Source organism: Catharus ustulatus, chromosome 26, assembly GCF_009819885.2.
Source record: "Catharus ustulatus isolate bCatUst1 chromosome 26, bCatUst1.pri.v2, whole genome shotgun sequence".
In the NCBI taxonomy this organism is placed as follows: Eukaryota; Metazoa; Chordata; class Aves; order Passeriformes; family Turdidae; genus Catharus; species Catharus ustulatus.
Window position 1 is genome coordinate 2,245,375 of NC_046246.1, and position 18,498 is coordinate 2,263,872.

The following is an 18,498-nucleotide window of genomic DNA, read 5'->3' on the forward strand; positions in this document are numbered from 1 at the left end:
TTTTTCAGAGGGTCACTGTACCATTGGAAAAGGCAGAGCTGCCTGCAAATGTCTGAGACATGAGGCCAGGAGATTTCCCACTACCAAGAGAGCATTCTGGTATTCACAAAGGTGATTTTCCAGGATATGAAGTCTTCAGAACGAAAATGGACTCTTTAGGACAGACAGACCCTGGTAAATGCAACAGCTGGTCTCAATATGAGATTGCTTTGGGAAAGGAAACTTATGGCAGGGCCTGCAAAGTGATCTGCTGATTGTTGGGACTTTAAACTCTGTAAATAACCTTTTCCTCTGCCTTTCTGAGGCATGGGGAGAGGATTCCCACCTCCCCTCTCCAAGAAAGATGTCAGGTCAAAGAACATATCTACGAGAGAAGCAGGAATACTGGGTGCACATGTTCCTTTAGATCTTCCTCCTCTACATCCATCCCTGTGCCCTCTTATTCACCTTTTTATGAAGTATCAGATTCAGGATAAAAGGTCATGGACCGGGGGACATTAGGCTTTTTATTTCAAGCAGAACATGCTCTGTATTTTTATCCATGCCAGACTGAGGATCAATTTGTGGCAGAAAGCAAAGTTTATTAATGGGAACACTACAAATAGTGGGAACAGTCTAGGAGGGCATTTGATGCTGGATTGCTGCAAGGCATTAATGAGGGGGGAAGAGGGAGGGGAGAAGGGAAGACAGCAGGAGGTTTTCTTCCCAGTCACATTGCCTTATATTCCATTCCACCTTCTCCTCCTGCTCCAGTGTGTCCAGCACCCCGTGCATCAGGGCACCAGTGCCCCTTTGAGGATTCCCTCCCACCCCTTCATCTCTGGGAACTGGTCCAAACCAGGCTGCAAATGTGCTCAGCTTTTCTGGCAACACTTCAGAATAAAGGGCAAACCATTTCTGCGGCTCCTTTCCATTGTAGTATTAATCAAACTGAATTCCTGTGGTGCTCATATGGATGTCATATGAAAATCTCACTGCTCATTCCAAATTAAAGCCAATAGAGAAATTTCACTCCTGTCTCTATCTAGCAGCTCTTAGCTCTTGCCCATTTATTTCATTCATGAAATTGTGATTACTGTGGATATGAGGGCATACCAGAGTTGCTAACACCCATGAGAAGTGTTGGCAATACTTATCAACTTAGAGAGAAGCTGGTCAGGTGCAAGGCTGAAGCAAACATACTTTCATGTCCTACCTCAACCAAGTACTCCACATCTTAAAAGAGAAGCCTTCACCAGCATTTCAAACTGTCCATCCCTCAATGTGAGTATTTCAGAACAAGAGGTTTTCCAGGCCAGTGCTGACCCTTAGCAGTGGCCAGTGTCACCATTCAGAAGAAGACATGAGAAAGATCCAAACAGCAGCTCTGGAACAGTTTCAAAGAGTTTTCTCCCCCAGTGTTAGAAATTCTCCCCTTGTTTGATGAAGTATATGTCTTTATTTAGAATTTTTTTTTTTTTGCAGTGAGAGACAGGCAAATACAGTTCTGAGAGTACTGATCCCTTTTTTCTCCCCTTGAGAAGGGGGTCAAAGAGCTGTGGACAAATTGCTGGACGCCAGAAGTTACCTGCTGATCAGGCAGAAGCTCCTTTGGCCTTAGGCAGGACTTTCAGCCTTGCACCTGCTGAACCAAGCCCAGCATCTGAACTATGACAGCATGAGCACCTACAGGGTGTCTCTGGCCTTCAGTCCAGTTCCAATCCCTTGGGAACACGGCAGCCTTCAGCCCATCAGAGTGAGGCCACTCACTTCCCCAGAGGAAAAGGGAGGAACAGAGGAATGGGCTGAGGTGGTTCCAGCCCTTCCTGAAAGGCTGGGTGGTGGTGGGAAGGTCCCACCCTTGCCCACCCTGTGCCTCCCTGGCTAGCATCAGGTTTGGCAGTGGGCAGTGAGCAGATGGATCCTGGCTTGGCCTTCTCTCTGTCACAGATAACAAAGCCACTCACTGCAGGAAGCCACACATATTGCAGAGCTTTCCAGGAACCACCTTTCCAGACTCCACCGAGCCCTGTCCACACCAGGGGTGTTTCCTTCTGATCTTCTTTCGACCTAAACCAATCAAATCTCCAGAGCAAGAAATCATTCAGGGGGAGGCTCCTACATTAGCTGTCATGACAGGTACTTTGGAAATTGTTCAGGTGCTTTCTCCCTTGTCACACGTCTGGGTTACTCCAAAGGTATGTAGAAAACATATAGGAAAACATATTTAGGAAAAAACTAGGTGGTGAGGTGGTGAGGCCCTGACACAGGTTGCCCAGAGAGGCACTACCACATCCCTGGGAGTGTTCAAGGCCAGGTTGGACAGGGCTTGAAGAAACCTGGGACAGTGGAAAGTGCCCCTGCCAATGGCAGAGAGGTGAACTAGATCATCTTTTCCTCTTCCACACTGAGTCCCCAAATACATCAATACATCTGTGCTGTCTCTGGATGGCACTGCAGGGAGAGGTCCTGCCCAGGCTGGGAGGAAAGGGAATATCTGGGATATTCCCGAAAGGGAATATTCGGCTGTGCTGCAGGGAGTGCACCCCAGTCCTGGCTGTCCCATGGGGATTGGCATCACTCTGCAGGACCCGAGGGTCTCTATGGGGAACAGGGGGTCCAGCAGGTCACAGTGGGGCCATGCCCTATGCCCTATGCCCAGGGTCCTGGCTGGGCACTGAGGCACCCACTCCCCGGTGTGGAGATCATGGTAGGGGTCTGCCCTGTGCCCATGTGTCCTGGCTGAGCATGGGAGCTCTATCCCAAGGCTCACGGGTGGAGCAGGTCTGTCCTGTGCCAGGGGTGCTGGGATGGTACAGGGGAGTCTGTCCCCAGGCTGGGGCTCACAGCGGGGTCAGCCCCCGGCCCTGACATGGCACTGGGAGGGCTGTCCCCAAATGATGGGTGCGAGTCTGCCCTGTGCCTGAGGACACTGCGGGCCTGCCCCAGAGTGCGGGAGGGGAGGGGGCTCTGTCCCTCTGTCCCTACGTGAGGAGGGCATGGCCGGGGCGGCCCGCGGGGCGCAGCCACGCTGGGGGAGTTTGTGAGGGCCGAGCCGAGCGGAGCCGAGCGGAGCCGAGACGAGGCTGGCCTAGACCGAGCGGAGCCGAGCCTTGCCCGAGCCGGAAAGGAGCCGTGCCGAGACGAGACAAACCGAACCGAGCCCAACAGTGCCGAGCCTGTCCGACCCTCGGCCGCTCAGCTGCCGAAGCCCCGGCGCTCGGCGGAGCCGTCCCGGCGGCGGGGGCGGCGCGGCGCCGAGCCGGGCCGGGCCGCCGGTCCCTCCTCCCCGATCCCCCGCTGCTCCCCCTTCGCTCCCTCCCGTTCCCTCCCGTTCCCTCCCCGCCTCCCTGCGCAGCGCGAACATGGCGGCGGCGGCGGCGGCGAGGGACTGAGCAGCGCCAGCGCTCGGCGGCCGCGCAGGTGAGGGGCGGCCCGGGGCGGGCGGCGCGGATGGGCTCGGTCCGGCCCGGCGCGGGGAGGCGCGGCGGGGCTCGGGCCCGCAGCCCGGCCTGGGTCTCATCCCTCCTGTCAGCGCGGCCCGGCCGCCGCCTCAGCGCGGTTCCCGGGCCGGGGGCGGCTGTCACCGCCCGCACCTGCTGGTGCCCGTCCGGGACCGGCCCTCCCGGGTCCGGGCAGCGCCCCGGGGGCTCCCCGGCCCCGCAGCTGCCCGGCCGGGCTGTGCCTCCCGGGGAAGCCTCTTGCAGGGCTTTGTTGTTGTGCCGGGTGTCCCCGGGCAGGGCCTCGGGCAGCCGCGGTGCCGCCTCGCCCCGAGCCCTCGGAGCGGTTCTTGGGCCGGCCGGAGCCGCCCCCTTCCCCGGCGCCGCTCGGTGTCAGCCGGGCGCTCCTGGCCGGAGAGGGAGAGCGGGGCTGAGCTGCCGGGGGTTTGCAGGAGGTGGCCACGGCTGCGGGCTGTGCCCGGGGGGGTTTGTGCCCTTCCTCCCCCACGAGCCCTTCAGGGCTCGGTGACCCCCTCCTGTCACCCCTGTGTGTGTGTGTGGAGCTGTTCCTTGGTGCTCTGAGCCCGTCCCCCCCCAGATCCTGCTGCAGGAGGTACCGGGGGTGACGCCGAGGAGCAGCCGGACAAATCCCATTACCACCCTGCCTGGGGAAAAGCAAGCTGCGCCTCCTTCGCAGCCGCCCCGAGCTGCGTGCTGGGATAGAGCTGGGAGCGAGACAAGATTTGAGCGTTTCGTGCACAGTGAGATGTTTAAAAATAACCCCGGTGACGGCTGGCTCCTGCCGCGCAGGTTTAATCCGCGAGCTCTTTGAAGCTCCCGTGTAAAACTGTGGCAGCACTTTGGAGTCTGGATGACTGAAGGTAGAGCTGGCAAATCCGAACAGGCGGCCTGAGTTTGGGATGCACTGAGCAGCTTGGCTCCCTGGGGCCTCGGATGGTTTAGGTTCAGCAGCTGAACGTGAAATTAATTATTTCCATGGGGAGCATCGGGATGTGGAGACCCAGCTCTGGGGTCCCCGGCTTTCATTTTTTTGGCTGAGTTTCTGTTTACTGTTGTTGTTTATAATAAACAGCGTGCACTGAGTGGCTGGGAACAGCCATGTGGTCGCTGCAGTTCGCAGCCAGTAATATTTGGGGAAAATGTTCTTCCACCTCGGTTCAACGCCTGAGCGCCGGCTGCGGGCTGGGCCTCCTCTCGCCTCCCTCTCCTCTTACTCTCACCTTCTGCTGGCCAGGCTGTGCTGTCCATATGTGTTTGCTGGGAATATTTGCAGTATGGGATGGTGGTTTCATTCCTTGTGCTTCATCTCAGGCACTGGTGTGTGACTTGGTGTTAATATGGGGAACAAAACTTGGCTCGTGGGGGTCTCAGCTTGGGACAGGCTGCTGTGGTGTACAGCCCTGCACGGGCTGGTGGGTAGTTCAGGATCTGCCCAGTAGATGGTATGAAAATGCAGATGGAAATCAGAGAGTGCCTTACAATGGGCACGAGGGAAATATGGGTATTTCTGTGCTATTAAAAATACTTATTTAATTAAAAGTTTGTGTTCTATTTGTGAGACATATGCTGAGTCTTGGTGCTCCTGGTTTGGTATTTACATCTTTGCAAGTGACAATTCTGCGTCTTGATAACCTACTTTTCTTGAGGCACTTCTGTGGAAACCTGATGAGTTTTACAGGACAATATGGTGTCTACAAGTAAAAGATGCTGTTAGGGTATTAAATGATGATCTTATTCTTCAAGTAGCTGTGCTTCAGTCCAGACAGGAATGCTCTGGGAGCTGTGTCCCTGCCCTATGTCTAATTTAAAGGAATGTCTGAAGCTTTGTTTCATAATCTCAGACATCAGGGACCTCCAGAGATGTCCTGGTTGTTTCCCAACCCTGGGTAAGGTCAGGTAGACTTCTAAACCCTTCCTGAGTAATAATTCTTTTAAGGCTCTTTGTGCTGGCAATTCCACATCCTGTGCAGTTGATGTATGCCAACACTTAGGCCTCATCATTGGAGAGATTTTTTGGGTGTTTAATCTAAATCTTTGTCTTGTGCTTTAAAGCTATTCTTCTTCTGATGTCCAGAGCTCATGGAGAGCACCCTACTCCCCACATCACTCTGCTTCTACATGTCTGCAGCTCAGTTAGATGTATTTGAAGATTTTTTTTTCCCTCTCCCTAAGCTGAGCAAGAGGAGTTTCTCCAGTCTTCTCACGTGGGCAGTCAGCCTAGCTGGCCTCTGTCTCTGACTTGGGTTCTGCTGCTGTTCATACCTCACCTAAAGCACCATGGTCAGTCAGGACAGGACTGTGTCAGTGGGGCTTCTGCAGAGCAGTTGTAAGAAGCTGGGCCCAAATGACCCTGTTTTGGGTATGTCTCAGCACTGTTATGTGACAAGGAATGCAGATCACATGTTTGTGTATTTGTGCTTTTAACTGTGTGTTTGTGACAGAGGACTTGGCGTGCTCAGTGAGCTCCTGTTTGCAAATCTGGAGTAGTGTGCTAGCAATGTGAGCTAGGAACTGTGCTGAGTTAAACCTTGGCATGTTTGGGGCTCATGTCTGAGCTGTAATGTTTTCATCTAGCACTCTGTCTTTTCTCCTTTTCCTTGCTTGCTTCTAAAATTCAGTTTTTGCAATGAGACAAAAAGATTTTGAGTTGTTTATGCATCCATTTGTGTTTGAGAAGTTTCCTGACTAGTAGGAGTCCCTGAAAGTTTAGGGAAGATGCATGGAGGACAGAGCAGCAGCTCTGGCTGCCAGCTTCTCTTGTGAGGTAGTTAATCTCCTGCATATAAGGAATTCAGAGACATGCCAAGGTAAAAATCATCTCCACAATTGAATTCTTAGTGTAGCAGAATTACTCTGACCTGTCCTTCACCCCAGCACTACATCCTGGTGTAGCACCTGCACTCCAAGCTGGGACATGAATGTTTCATCCCACTTTATTTGCAGGATAACACAACCTAATCCTAAAGGAAATGCATTTTCTCCATTTAATACAGTTGTATAAGTTCCCTTCCTACCCAGCTTAAATATCTACCAATGGAAGCTGTTTTAAAACATTTGCACTGTGTTTAACGTGACAGTACAAGTCTGAGAGCAGCAGGAAGCACAAGAAAACTTCCCTGTGTATCACCAGGTCTCACTGGGCTTAGAGTGAACAAATCCAGTGACCTGAACTGGTGGTATCTGGTCGGGCACCTGAGCACTGGAGATCAGCACCTCCTCCTCTTTGCAAAGCTGTGCTCTGTCCTGGGTGGCAGTGTCCCTTAGCAGGACATTTCAGAGGTGCTTGCAACTGTGAGCAGAAAGAGAGATCAGTACAGGGACATCACTGCAGTCTGGCTGGTGCTGAAATTACTTAATTCCCCGAGTTCTCTGTCTTCATGCAATTCCCTTAAAAACCAGAGTAATACTTAGCTCTTTTACTGAGGTTTTTTATATACAGCACCTCTAGCAGAGTTAGACACTGATACACAGATTGCAGTCTGCAGGGTTCACTCAGTCACCTACCAAATGCTTCTGCCTCTTTAGCAGGGATTGAAGAAGAGTTTGTGTCTGTGCCTCTGCTCTTAACTGGGCTGAATCTCACACTTTTATGCAGACTCATCCTGAGCAAAAAATCAAGAATTTGGCTGAGAACTGGAGGAAAAGATGAACATCTGTTTTGCTGCCTGTGCTGTTTGCGTGGCAGCCTCGTCCAGCAGGCCAGATGGACAGGTGATGTCTGAGCTGCTCCAGAGGAGCCTAAAGCACTTGGCTTCCTGAGAGCTGACTTGATCACCAGAGGGAGGTGACCCCTGCAGCTCCAGGCCTGGTTGGTGACACATCACTGGAGATAAGGAAACAGCAGGGTTGGTGAGGTCATTGCCAGCACAGAGGAGCTGACGTGGGAGCTCAGGGCTGTTTTTCCCTAGCCTGTGCTTCTGCCGCTCTGCATTTCTTGTTCAGAAGTTTTTTCTGTGTGTATTATAAATTGAATAGTGTTATCACCAATCAGAAACTGAACTCCTGCTGGAGTTGCCTCCTCCCTGCCGATGTGCTCAGAGTTACCCAGCTCCAATTAGCTTGTACATTTTCCAGACTGCCACAGTGGGAACAGCCCAGAAACCTCCCCGTGGCTCAGGTTTGTTTTCAGCAACGGAAACTGTAGGAGTAGATGCCAGTGGAAATTTGTGAAGCTCAGTGTTTGCCCACTGAGTTTCATGCAATTCCTCCCCTCTCCTGGCCCTTCCAGGTTTCACTGGACACTGCTCTGGGTCCTTGCTCCTGGACATCCTGGCAAGGGAACAAGTTTGGTTCACCCATATTTGGAGTGACATCTGCTGCAGCTTGCTTGGGGTTGGAGGGAAGTAGGTGCAGCCTTCTGATTCCTCAAAGTGCTGCTGATGTTTGACTCCAGGAAAAAATCTTGCCAGGAAAAATGCCTGAGGGGATCTGGAGGATACTTACAATGTTTGAGTTCAGTGTTGGCAGAGGCTGAGCAGGGTGAAGCTCATCTGTGCTCCACTGAGTGAGCCACAGTCCCATTGGTTGTTTCCCAGGGCTGGAACACCTGCAGCCAGCACGTGAACAGCTCTCATCCCCTCTGCCCTCCCTGTGCCACTGCTGCAGGGTGTCCCTTCCTGGGCCTCCCTCCCTTCCCGTTCGGAGCAGCCCCTGCCTCCTCCCCCCACGCTGAGCCCTCAGCAGTGGGATGCACGTCCAGCTGTGTCTGAGGTGAGCACGAGGGCAGCCTGTGTTCCCTGTTCTCCCTTGCTCCCTCCTGGCTGTGGGAGCCTCCCTGGGCCCCTGCCAGGGCCTGCCTGCCCTGCTCATGTCCCTGCAGCTGCAGGGAGGCCAGGCCAGGCCAGGGAGCAGGGCTGGGCTGCACACACCTGGGGACACAGACGAGAGAAACACTTTGGGGCAGGAATCCAAGCTTGGCTCTGGCTCTGGGTGGCACAAAATGTTCCCACAGTGTAGCTGAATGTCCCTGAAACCAGCTGCTCTGCAGAGGTGACAGCTCAGGGTGAGGGTGGCTACCTGAGCTCAGGCTGAACACGCTGTGGGAGCTCTGCAGTGTGCTGGGCATCTCCCAGCAGTGCTCTCCCCCTGCAGTCACTGCTGCAGGGCCCCTCGCTCCCCACTTTTGCCTTTCCTGCCCAGCTGCAGCACATAAGGTAGGAGAAATTTCTGCTCTGTACTTGTTAGTTAAGTGAAGGCATAAAGAGCAGGCAGAAGAGCTGATGGAGTCTGATGTGGACCAAGGAGGAAGTTGTACCAATTCTGCTTTCTAAAAATAAGTCGAGAGGCTGTTCACACAGCCCAGAGACTGCTGCTCTCTGTATGCTCGCTGTGGTTGCTTTTATTTTTATTTTTTTTTTGTCTTGTTACAGCACATCTTAGATGCTGCAGTCCATTAAAATTGTGCAGTGGCTGTGTGAACAGAGAGGTACCTATGGAGAAAGTCTTGTGGTTTCAGTGTTTCTAGAAGTGACCTTGAAGAACCACCCATACATTTTGTTTCCTAGAGGTTTCTCTAAGGTGTTCTAAGATTTCCAGTGATGTTGATTCCTGCTTTCCTCTGTAATCCACTCCAGTGCCTGACTATTCTGAGATTAAGAAGCTTTGCTTGATTTCAGGCTGGTATTGCTGTACTTTAACCCCATCATTTTGACATATCACCCTCTCTTCTGGCAAGCCACCAAAGAGAAGAAAAATTCTGTAAATGTAATCATTGTGCAGGGTTTGATCTTCCTTTCTACCTTTCCCTTCTGTGCTCAGAGAGCATTTGCTGGCTCTTGGGCAGTGCTGTGGATTTAATGACACGTGTGTGGCAGCTGGGCAGTCCCAGTCCCATTTTCCCCTGTTGTTTTGGCCTTGACTGAAAGTTCTTGATCTGTGCTACTGTCACTGAAAATAGGGTGACATGGGTTTTATTAGAATTGTGGATCATGAATTCCCAAATTGTCCTGTACTTCTGTAGCAAAATGTATATCTTAAACATTTAAAGAGTTTTTTGTTAGTGAGAGAGACATTTTATAAAAATCAACAAGGTGACATTAAAGGTTACATTATTTCAAAACATGTTTTGTTGCCCAGAGCAGCTGTGGCTGCCCCATCCCTGAAAGTGTTCAGGGCCACGTTAGACACGGCTTGGAGCAACCTGGAATGGTGAAAGATGTCCCTGCCCATGGCAGGGGGTGGAACCAGGTGAGATTTAAGGTCCGTCCAACCCAGGCCATTTAGTGATTCTGTGTGCACACACCAGCTCTCCAGACTGTGGGGCTGGTGAGAAGTACGTGGCAGGTGCCAAACTCCCTGGTTTTTGCTGCAGCAGGTCAGTGTGAGGCAGCCCTGGCCCAGGAGTCGTGGAGCTGTGTGGTGCTGCCTTTGGGCTCAGCAGCACTGATTGCAGTTTTACAATTTCAGCTCAAAGCTTTTGTGCCTGCCTTCAAAATGACCAGGAGACATTCTCATCATCAGCTGGTGTCCTAAATTATTAGCCAGACTCTTACAGAAAGTAACTCTTGAGGTAGTACAGCATCATTGAAAAATATTTTCAGGAGTGATCTCCATTGGAGTATCAGCTGCAAGTGGGTTACTGTGACCTGCTGATGTGCTGAAGGGCCATCAGCCACCAAGTGTTGTGATTGTTGTTAGTTTACATCTGTGTCAGGAATGTTCCTAGTTCAGTAACAGTGTACAGTCCGTGGTTCCCATGTAATGTTCCTGCTTCAGTCAGTGTATAATCCATGGTTCCCATGGAATGTTCCTGCTTCAGTCAGTGTATAATCCATGGTTCCCATGGAATGTTCCTGCTTCAGTCAGTGTGTAATCCATGGTTCCCATGTAATGTTCCTGCTTCAGTCAGTGTATAATCCATGGTTCCCATGGAATGTTCCTGCTTCAGTCAGTGTATAATCCATGGTTCCCATGGAATGTTCCTATTTCAGTCAGTGTATAATCCATGGTTCCCATGTAATGTTCCTGCTTCAGTCAGTGTATAATCCATGGTTCCCATGGAATGTTCCTGCTTTACTCAGTGTATAATCCATGGTTCCCATGGAATGCCCTGGCTGATAGAAGTTTAGATCTTTCAGGTTTTGGTGCTATTAGTATTTCTGTCCTTGTATGCAGATTACTCAGTAAAATGTCTTTTTTTTTTTTTTTTCTGTAGCTGAATACCTGCTGTACCACTTGTTTTGTACAGTTAACATTATCCAGAGAATACTGGCCACTGATTGGCAGCAGGTATCAGTTGCACACCTTGCTGCTCACCTGGAGCCCTTAACTCTTAGCACAAGTGGAGTGAGCTGTGGCAGCTGGCTGAGCTCCGCAGCCCCACACTGGAGAGGCTTGCATGGCTGGAAATGCCACGTCTCCTGCAGCATGGCAGGAGGCAGCAGCTCACTCCATGGTGAATTGTGCCTGGAGAGGGCAGGAGGAATTTGTTTCCCTTGGGCATTATCCAAGCCCTGCACTGTAGATGTGGGCGTTGCCACTGTTGTTCCAGCATTCTGGTGGGGTTGAGGGATGGCTTTTGAATCTTGGCTCCTTTTCCATCACCATGAGCTTTGGTCTCATCTTGCACACTGCTGGCACAGTCTCCAGTTGTGTGTGTGTGTGGTAGTATCAGTTACCTTGTGCCTCACCAGAGGACTCAGTGTGTTCTGGGGCTGCTCAGTTATTTCATATTGTTGTCAGCTGGAAAATCTGTAAATGCCCTGTGATATTTCATGGCTTTATAAGCTGTACAAAATGTCCAGCAGGTACTTGAATGTGGAGCAGATACAGTCTGTGAGAGAGCCTTGTTTTCATTAGCTCCTTGGCAGACACTGAACATACTTGCAGAGCTGCAGGATGGACTTTTGGTTGCTTGTGGTCATGGTTTGGGTTTTTTTTATTGGCGTCTACCGTGTGTTGTGCAGAAAACAGTGAAGGGCCTCACAGAATATTTTTTGGTTGTCTAAACTCTTGGCCCTTCAGGAATCATTGAGCAGCCTAATAACTTTTTCTTTATATAATTAACAGCAGTCTGTTCAGGGTTTCCTGCAGGAACCAGCTAGTGATTTTTCGTCTCTGGGAGTAATTCTCCTGAGCTAATATTTCTGTCTATGTCTAGATTGTTGTTTCTTTTGCTATTAAAATTGAGTGTAATTTTGATGGGTATGTTGTACTTTTTCTGTATCCAGTACCCAGTAGAGGATATTTCTCCTATTTGAGTAGATACATGGTTTTGAATCCTGGGATTTATTTTCTTAAGTCACAGACAAGACCAGAGTTACACACAGGTTAAAAATAGCAAGCAGTAATTAATACCCATCCTCAGTGAGCCTGGCTCTTCTGCTTTCTCTTGACATGTTGCACTGCAGCAATTTCCTTTATTTTTCCTAAGAAATAGATGAATTAATATCTCTCTACATAAACGAGAAAATAAAACAAGCTGCTTATTTCCTGCCCTGGCACACCATTCCCTTGGGCTACAGTGAGTTTGTGGGAGCTCCTCTCTGGGCAGCCCTTTGCCTTGATTGGGCTGGAGCAGGGCAGGCACCAGGAGGAATGGCACAGCCTGTCCCTTCTCCCTCCCAGACATCCTTCTTTCCCTCTATCAGGGCTGGATTATCTCTGTCTCAGTGCTCCAAGCAGCAGAGACTGACTCCTCTTCCGCTCTAACAGGGGTAAATCCAGGTTTTGTGGCTCTGCTCCATACCCTGAGGGTTTGGAGATTTTATCTTTCTTATTTCTTTAGCAGATGGGGTAGATCAGTAGGAACTATTTCTCATCTGTCCTTTGTTTGCATAAGAAGAATCAGCTGCTGGAAGTGTTGGAGGGGAGTCTGGCTGTGCTTCCTGCCAGGGAGACCCTGAGTTTTGTCAGTCTAAGGGTAGATTTTAATTTTTATATATACACACACACACACACACACATTAAAGGGATCGTTTTACCTCGCCTTCTCTGAGAGAGCAGGTTCAGGAGGGCAGAGAGTTGCATTTGGAAGGTTTGGGATAGTTGGCTGTATGGATGTTGAGTCAGGGACAGGGATTTGTATATGGATCTGTGAAGGGTTCAGCCTTGAGTGTGAGTGGAGTGGTGCCCCCCTCCCTCCTCCCCTTTGTCAGCAGGGACATGTCTGTGCTGGTGCTGGACCTCAGGAAGGTAAGACATCCTTAACTCCATGGAAGGTCACTCCTTTGTGCTGGATGAGGAGAGAGAGCACTTTAGGCACTCCAGTAACATGTTCAGTGATTTCTTTGATGCCATGTGAGGATCAGGATGAGTTTTCATCCAGTGTATTTTCCCAAGGGATATTGCTAAGTGTTCCATTTAATTGTTAGGGTTATTTACAGAAGGAAAGCAGAAGGAAAATGCAATTATAGGTGTATGTAACCATCATCATCCCCCATGTCTCAGTATTTAGCTCATTAGAGAGTGGTGATTTTGTCCCTCACCTTTTCTTCAGGGCTGGTTTGTTCTCCTCTGCTCCCTGAGTTCTCATCTCCCTCCCTGCTATTTCAGTGGAAACCCTTGCCCTGTGTGTCTCCCTGAGGATCACCCTCCTCCCCTGTGCCTGTGAGATACAGGGTTCTTTAAAGGATTGGGTTGTCTCCTTCCTCTCTCTTTGCAAGGTTTTCCTCATTTACATTTCTGTTGTGTCCCCTAATTACCATCCCTTTGGTTTTTTATTCCCCCTCAAGCTGCCTTTCCCTGCTTGTGGTCTCCTGAGGATGTTCTGCTGAAACTTTATCAAACTTACATTACTAGAAATAGTTAATGCAAAATTTTCTTTGAGGAATTCTCACATCCTGCTTGCAGCATCCCTGCACTGTCTGTCATGACATTTCCAATAGAGACACAACTAGAAGCCAGTCCTTTCCTTCTGGATTGCCTCCTGCTTCTCCTTCCATAGGGACAGAGGAATACATTGTCCTCCCATATCTTACATCCCATAAAGAGTTTATTTTTTAATTAAATGTAAGGTTGATTAAACATTTTATATATGCATATATCTAAAGGATGTCAACCAGAGACCCGTGAAGAGTTTCCACACTGGAGCCCATTCTGGGGCCACATCCATCACCGTGTGACTGCTGTCTGGGAAAGCAGCCATGGCTGGCTCTGCAAGGGGGGCTGTACTGGCCTGTCTGGGGCTGATATGGAAACCATGCACTGGTTTTTAATGTGCTCCTGTTTAAATTCTTATTTAAAGACTTTGAAGCATCCTATTGTGTGCTTTTCTGAGGGGTGACTTTGTAAGTGCCTTGGGCAGAATCCCATTTCAAGGTCTCCTGTAAGCCATCTGCTTTCAGTAATAGCTCTTAGCTTTGGCATGTGGCTCAGTGCAGGCTGAAATAGCCACATTGCTGCAAAACTTTCTTTACTGCCTGCATGGCTTTGGGCTTCCCACTGTGCCTGCAAGGCTGGTGTACCCTCAGGGTGCTCTGCATCAACCCTGTCCTCGAGATTCACCCTCCAGCTCGTCCCCAGGGCATGACCCAGCACAGGAGTGTGGAGTGCATTCTATCCTGCACCTCCCTGTGTTCTGGGATTGCATGAAAGGGAACTCAGGTATGTGCAGACCTGGCCTGTGGCCTGATTCCCAGACACCAGGGTGTGCTGCCTGGGATCAGGCTACAGAGCCCCATGTGTGATAAATCCTCTCTACTTCCAGGTGTCCTCAGTGGATTGGGTACACTGCTGTGCCAGTCTATAAGCCAGGCCATTCCTCTTCTAAAGTCAGGAGGCTTTAACTTTTAGCTATGGGAGTCCTGCTGGCACAAAATAGCTGTAGCACAGATGGTTCAGTGCTAGAAACAGCAGCCTTGGGCACACAGATCCAGTTCCTTGCTTTGGCATGTTCTTCCCATATGGCACTGAAGTCCATCAGTCCTTTGCTTTTCTGTATGAAATGGGCACCTTACCTGCCCAAAATGTTGAATTTTGTTACAGTGCATTTGGGAGAGCTCCCTCAGGTACAGTGGTGGTACAGGTCAGAAACAGAGATCTGCAGCTTTTCCCCAAACTCCTTCAGAGCAGTTATGGAGAGCAGTGGTGCTGCTGGCATCTTTCACACTGCTCACCTCAAAGGCAGAACCTCAAAGTGACTTCAACAGCACCAGCCATGAAGGATTTGCTGAAATAAATCTGGAGCACAGTGCAGCTTCCTTAACCCCAGCTGTTACCACAGGGGATCTGGATGATTAGCTGAAGTCTGCACCACATCATGGTGGGCACTCACTGTCCGTGGCAATGGGAGGCAGCTCAGGCCTTGGCTCCCAGCCTTGGACATGGTCCTGTCTGGGCAGGGGCAGCACAGGATCCTCTGTGTGCTGTGAATGTCAAGGAGGCTGGAACAAGAGGATATTTGAGGTACCCAAACCATTCCATGACTCCATGTTACCCTGCATGGGAATGCTTTACAGGTTTTACAGTTTTCTTTCTCTCTGACTGTGGGAAACTAATCAATACCAGTCTTAAAAGCAGCTCTGATTTTCAGCAGTGTGTGGGCTTCTTACAGCAGTCCAGCCCCATCTTTCCAAGGAGGATTTGCAGGTTTGGAGTGCTCACCCCACTCACTGCAGAAATGGCAGCCACAGAACTGGAACTCCCAGCTCATCAGTAAATGTCTGTTCTGAGAAAATTTGTCCTGTTAAGGGGCTTCCTTTAGCAGACCCAAGTCAGTTTATCTTATTTGGCTTTTATTTTAAGCCCTTTCATCTCTCCATTTCTCTCAGCCTGGGTATCCTGTTCCTGGAGTGTGCCAAACATGTTGTCTTTATTGCAGCCTCTTCAGTCTTTGTGGAGAGCAAAGTCTGCTCACAGTGATACATGTCAGGATGGTTTTGGTTTGATCCAAGGCCCATACTGGTTTTGTTGGTGGGTTTTTTTGTTTGTTTTTTGGCTTTTGAGGAGTTTTTTTGTTGGGGTTTTTTTTTTAATAGAGAAGGAAATTTTTATTGAAATCCTGCAAGGTTTTTATTTAATTTCTTCCGCCATCATGAGCAGTGGTAACTGTTGTAGCTTTGCTCACAGTGCTGGTTCCTCTCTCTGGTCCCTGGCTTTTGTACTCACCCTGAGGGTGATCTCTTGAGCTTGACTCAGCAGTGTCTGGTGGTCCAGCTGCCATTTCCTGGGAGGCTGACTTATCTCCTCTCCCCACCGACCTGAAGGTGTTCAAAAGGAAGTCATAAAATCGATATTTTCATTGTAGAAACATGGTCTATCCAAGTTTTCCACATGTTTTTGTCTTTTAAAATATGTACTCCCTTGAGGCTTGGCTCAGGGGCTGAGGAAGTGTGTTACTTGTGATCACATCTCTGAGACACCTCAGTGTGTAACACAAGAATGTGTTTGTGAGGAGCCTGTCATGAAGTCTGGAGTTCATCAGTCCACTTCTTACATGGTAGAAAGATAAAATTAATTCCAGAGAACGAGAGATGTTGGAAATGACAGAAAATCCTTGGGTAGAAAGAGGAGTAATGGTTTGCAGCCATCAGATATTTCAGATCACACAAGGGGATCAGTGCTGCAGCTGGAAGTACCAGCATTCATTGAACAGTGTTAATTAGAAATATTCCCTGGTAAGAATGCCAGGACTCTCTAGACCTGATGAGGGGAGATGCTTCCAGAGGTGCTGTGTCTTCATCAGCCTTTGTTCAGAGCTGCCAAAAATGTGACTTTGCACAGACAAGGAGAAATAAAACTCCAGTCTTGCCCAGGAGGATGGTAACAGGGAGGTGGAAGGAACTAAAATCATTGATTAAGATAAATTCTGACTCACCTTTTCAAAGTTGGAAGCTGCTCACTCCTGAGAGTTTCCTTTATCTTCCATGTAAGCATTCATTTGGATTTTTGGTTTAGGACTCCTTGCCTGCATGGCTGGCTCTGAGAAGGCTGGTGCTCAGTCCTAGGAGCTGGTCTTTGGCTTCTGCCCAGGAAAGGGGGCAGTCAGCTGGCTCATCATGCATACCTTGAGAGCAGCAATTATGGTTTAGACCAGTAAAAGCTCTGCTGTCCACAGGTCAGGCAGAAATCTGAGGAACCAAGTCTGGTGTGAAAACTAAAAGCAGTAAGAGGTGTCAGATCATGCACTGACAGTCCTCTGATTTCTCAGGTAGGCTGAAAGTGCTTTTGTTTCATGGAAACAAAAAATTTCATGGAAATTAAAAGTGGTAAAAACAGTGTTAAATGAGGAAGCAGGCTGAGCTGGGAAAAGGTTCGTCCCTTAGAGGGTGGTGGGGCACTGAACAGGCTTCCAGGGAATGGTCATGGTTCCAAGGCTGCCAGAGCTCGAGGAACAGCTGGAAAATGCTCTCAGGGACAGGGTGGGATTGTTGGAGTGTCTTGTGTAGGGTCAGGAGTTGGAATTGGTGATCCTTATGGATCCCTCCCAACTCAGGATATTCTGTAATTCACATGATCTGCTCATCATGTGCCTGGTTTTCTGGTTGGGTTGGGATGCCACAGGGTGTGCCTGTGTAACACATGGTCCCAGGGGCTTCCAGAATGGAGCTGAGACATTGCAGGGAGGCTGGAATGGCAGCACTGCCATCACCCATGGCAGGCAAATTGCTGAGGGAGTTTGTAAAGGACAGCTCTTTACTGCTGGGAACATTGATGGTGTTTGATGGAAATGAGACTGAAGAAAACCTCAACTGAAGCAGAGGTTGCATGGAAGGGATTTTTAGTGGTTGCAGTGGTCATGGTGCTCCAGACCTGTGCTTTTGTGGGGAACAAATCAATGACTGGAGGCACTTTGCATCATGAGAAACTGTCAGGATTTTCTTGTGGCAGCCCCATGGGATTTCCAAGAAGCGTCATTCTCACAGTCCTCTGTCAATATGCAGAGTTTCCTTTTTTCTCCCCCAATCCTAATCTGTGGAGTATCTATCTGATCTAATAAAACATTTTTCCAGCTTCACTGTTGGTGGTTTTGTTCCTCTTCTCTCTGAAAGCCTCTGGCCTGCTGGCAGTGGCATTGTCCAGCGAGGTTTGAAGCTTGGCACACCATCAACAAACCTTCAGGTTCCCTTTCAATCAAACGTGGTAGTGCTGAGATCTGACTTGGATTCCATCCCAAGGTTCACTGTAATCATCCTTGTATAATAGGAAGTCCAAACAACCCCAGGAAATAATTCAGACATGACTGGTGCCTTGAGTGGAATAAAGAAGTGCCTAGAAGAGACATTGAGCGCCTCAGCTCTAACTCTTTTTTATAATTATGCACTCCAAAGGAGTGGAGGCTTTGGAGATAAAGGGATTACATGCATCTCATGAGGTCTGGAAAGATGGGACAGCATCTTTCATCCACATTTTCTCATTTCTGTTTTACTGATATTGTGGCAGTTGCCACATTTTGTGGAAGAATATTGCAGAGCAGGCTCCCCTCTAACCCTGCAGTTCCTTCCCAATCTGGCACAGGTAAATTGAATCCATCTACCCTTAGGGATGAGCTTTTGGAAGAGCCTGTTGGCAAGAGCAGTGGGGGGAGAACTTAATGAGATTAAGATGCATTTCTGCAGTGTTTGTGCTGCAGGCTGTGTGGTGCTGGAGAGAGCAGCGCTTGGAGCTGGGGGATGCCCTGGCTTGCTCTTCCAGCCCTGGCTGCCTCTCTGCTGCCTGAGAAAAAACAAAATGCATCAGAGGTGTGAATCTCAGTGTAAGCCAGCACAGGGCTCACCAGAGTGAACAAACCATGTCCTGCCCCTGGCCATGAGCGTGGCAGCAGCCTGGCAGGAGGGCAAGGGCTTGGCTTTTCCTTGCCACAGCACAGCAGCTGTGGCAGGGATGTGGGCAGGGTTTGGCTGAGCACCCAGCCTTCACTCAGCTCCTGCTTGAGGCCTGGCTGCTGATGGCCCACGGGTCTCATACTTTGATATCCTTACAAATACTGGTTTGCTTTTCAATGTCTGTGTCATTTGTAAGGTTACTCATTTACTGCTTTTGATAACTTCCTCCGTAAGGAACTTGCATGTCTGTTAGCTCCCAATGAACTGTTCCTTCTCCCTGCTGGATACTTGGGAGGTTTTTACTTTTGTAGGTTTGCTCTGCTGCACTGGGAAGGGATAATTTGGAGTCCCCAGTT

The 18,498-nt window shown here is 49.6% G+C and overlaps 1 protein-coding gene across 4 annotated transcripts in view; it reads left to right on the forward strand.

Annotated features, from left to right (window-relative positions):
* The first annotated feature begins 3,320 nt into the window (after positions 1-3,320).
* The window catches only part of SCMH1 (Scm polycomb group protein homolog 1), a 69,386-nt gene continuing 54,208 nt past the window's right edge, over positions 3,321-18,498 (forward strand). For all 4 annotated transcript variants that reach the window (XM_033080565.2, XM_033080566.2, XM_033080567.2 and 1 more), the window contains exon 1: positions 3,321-3,402. The gene's annotated coding sequence lies outside the window, so the exon portion shown is untranslated. The remainder of the gene's footprint in view (positions 3,403-18,498) is intronic.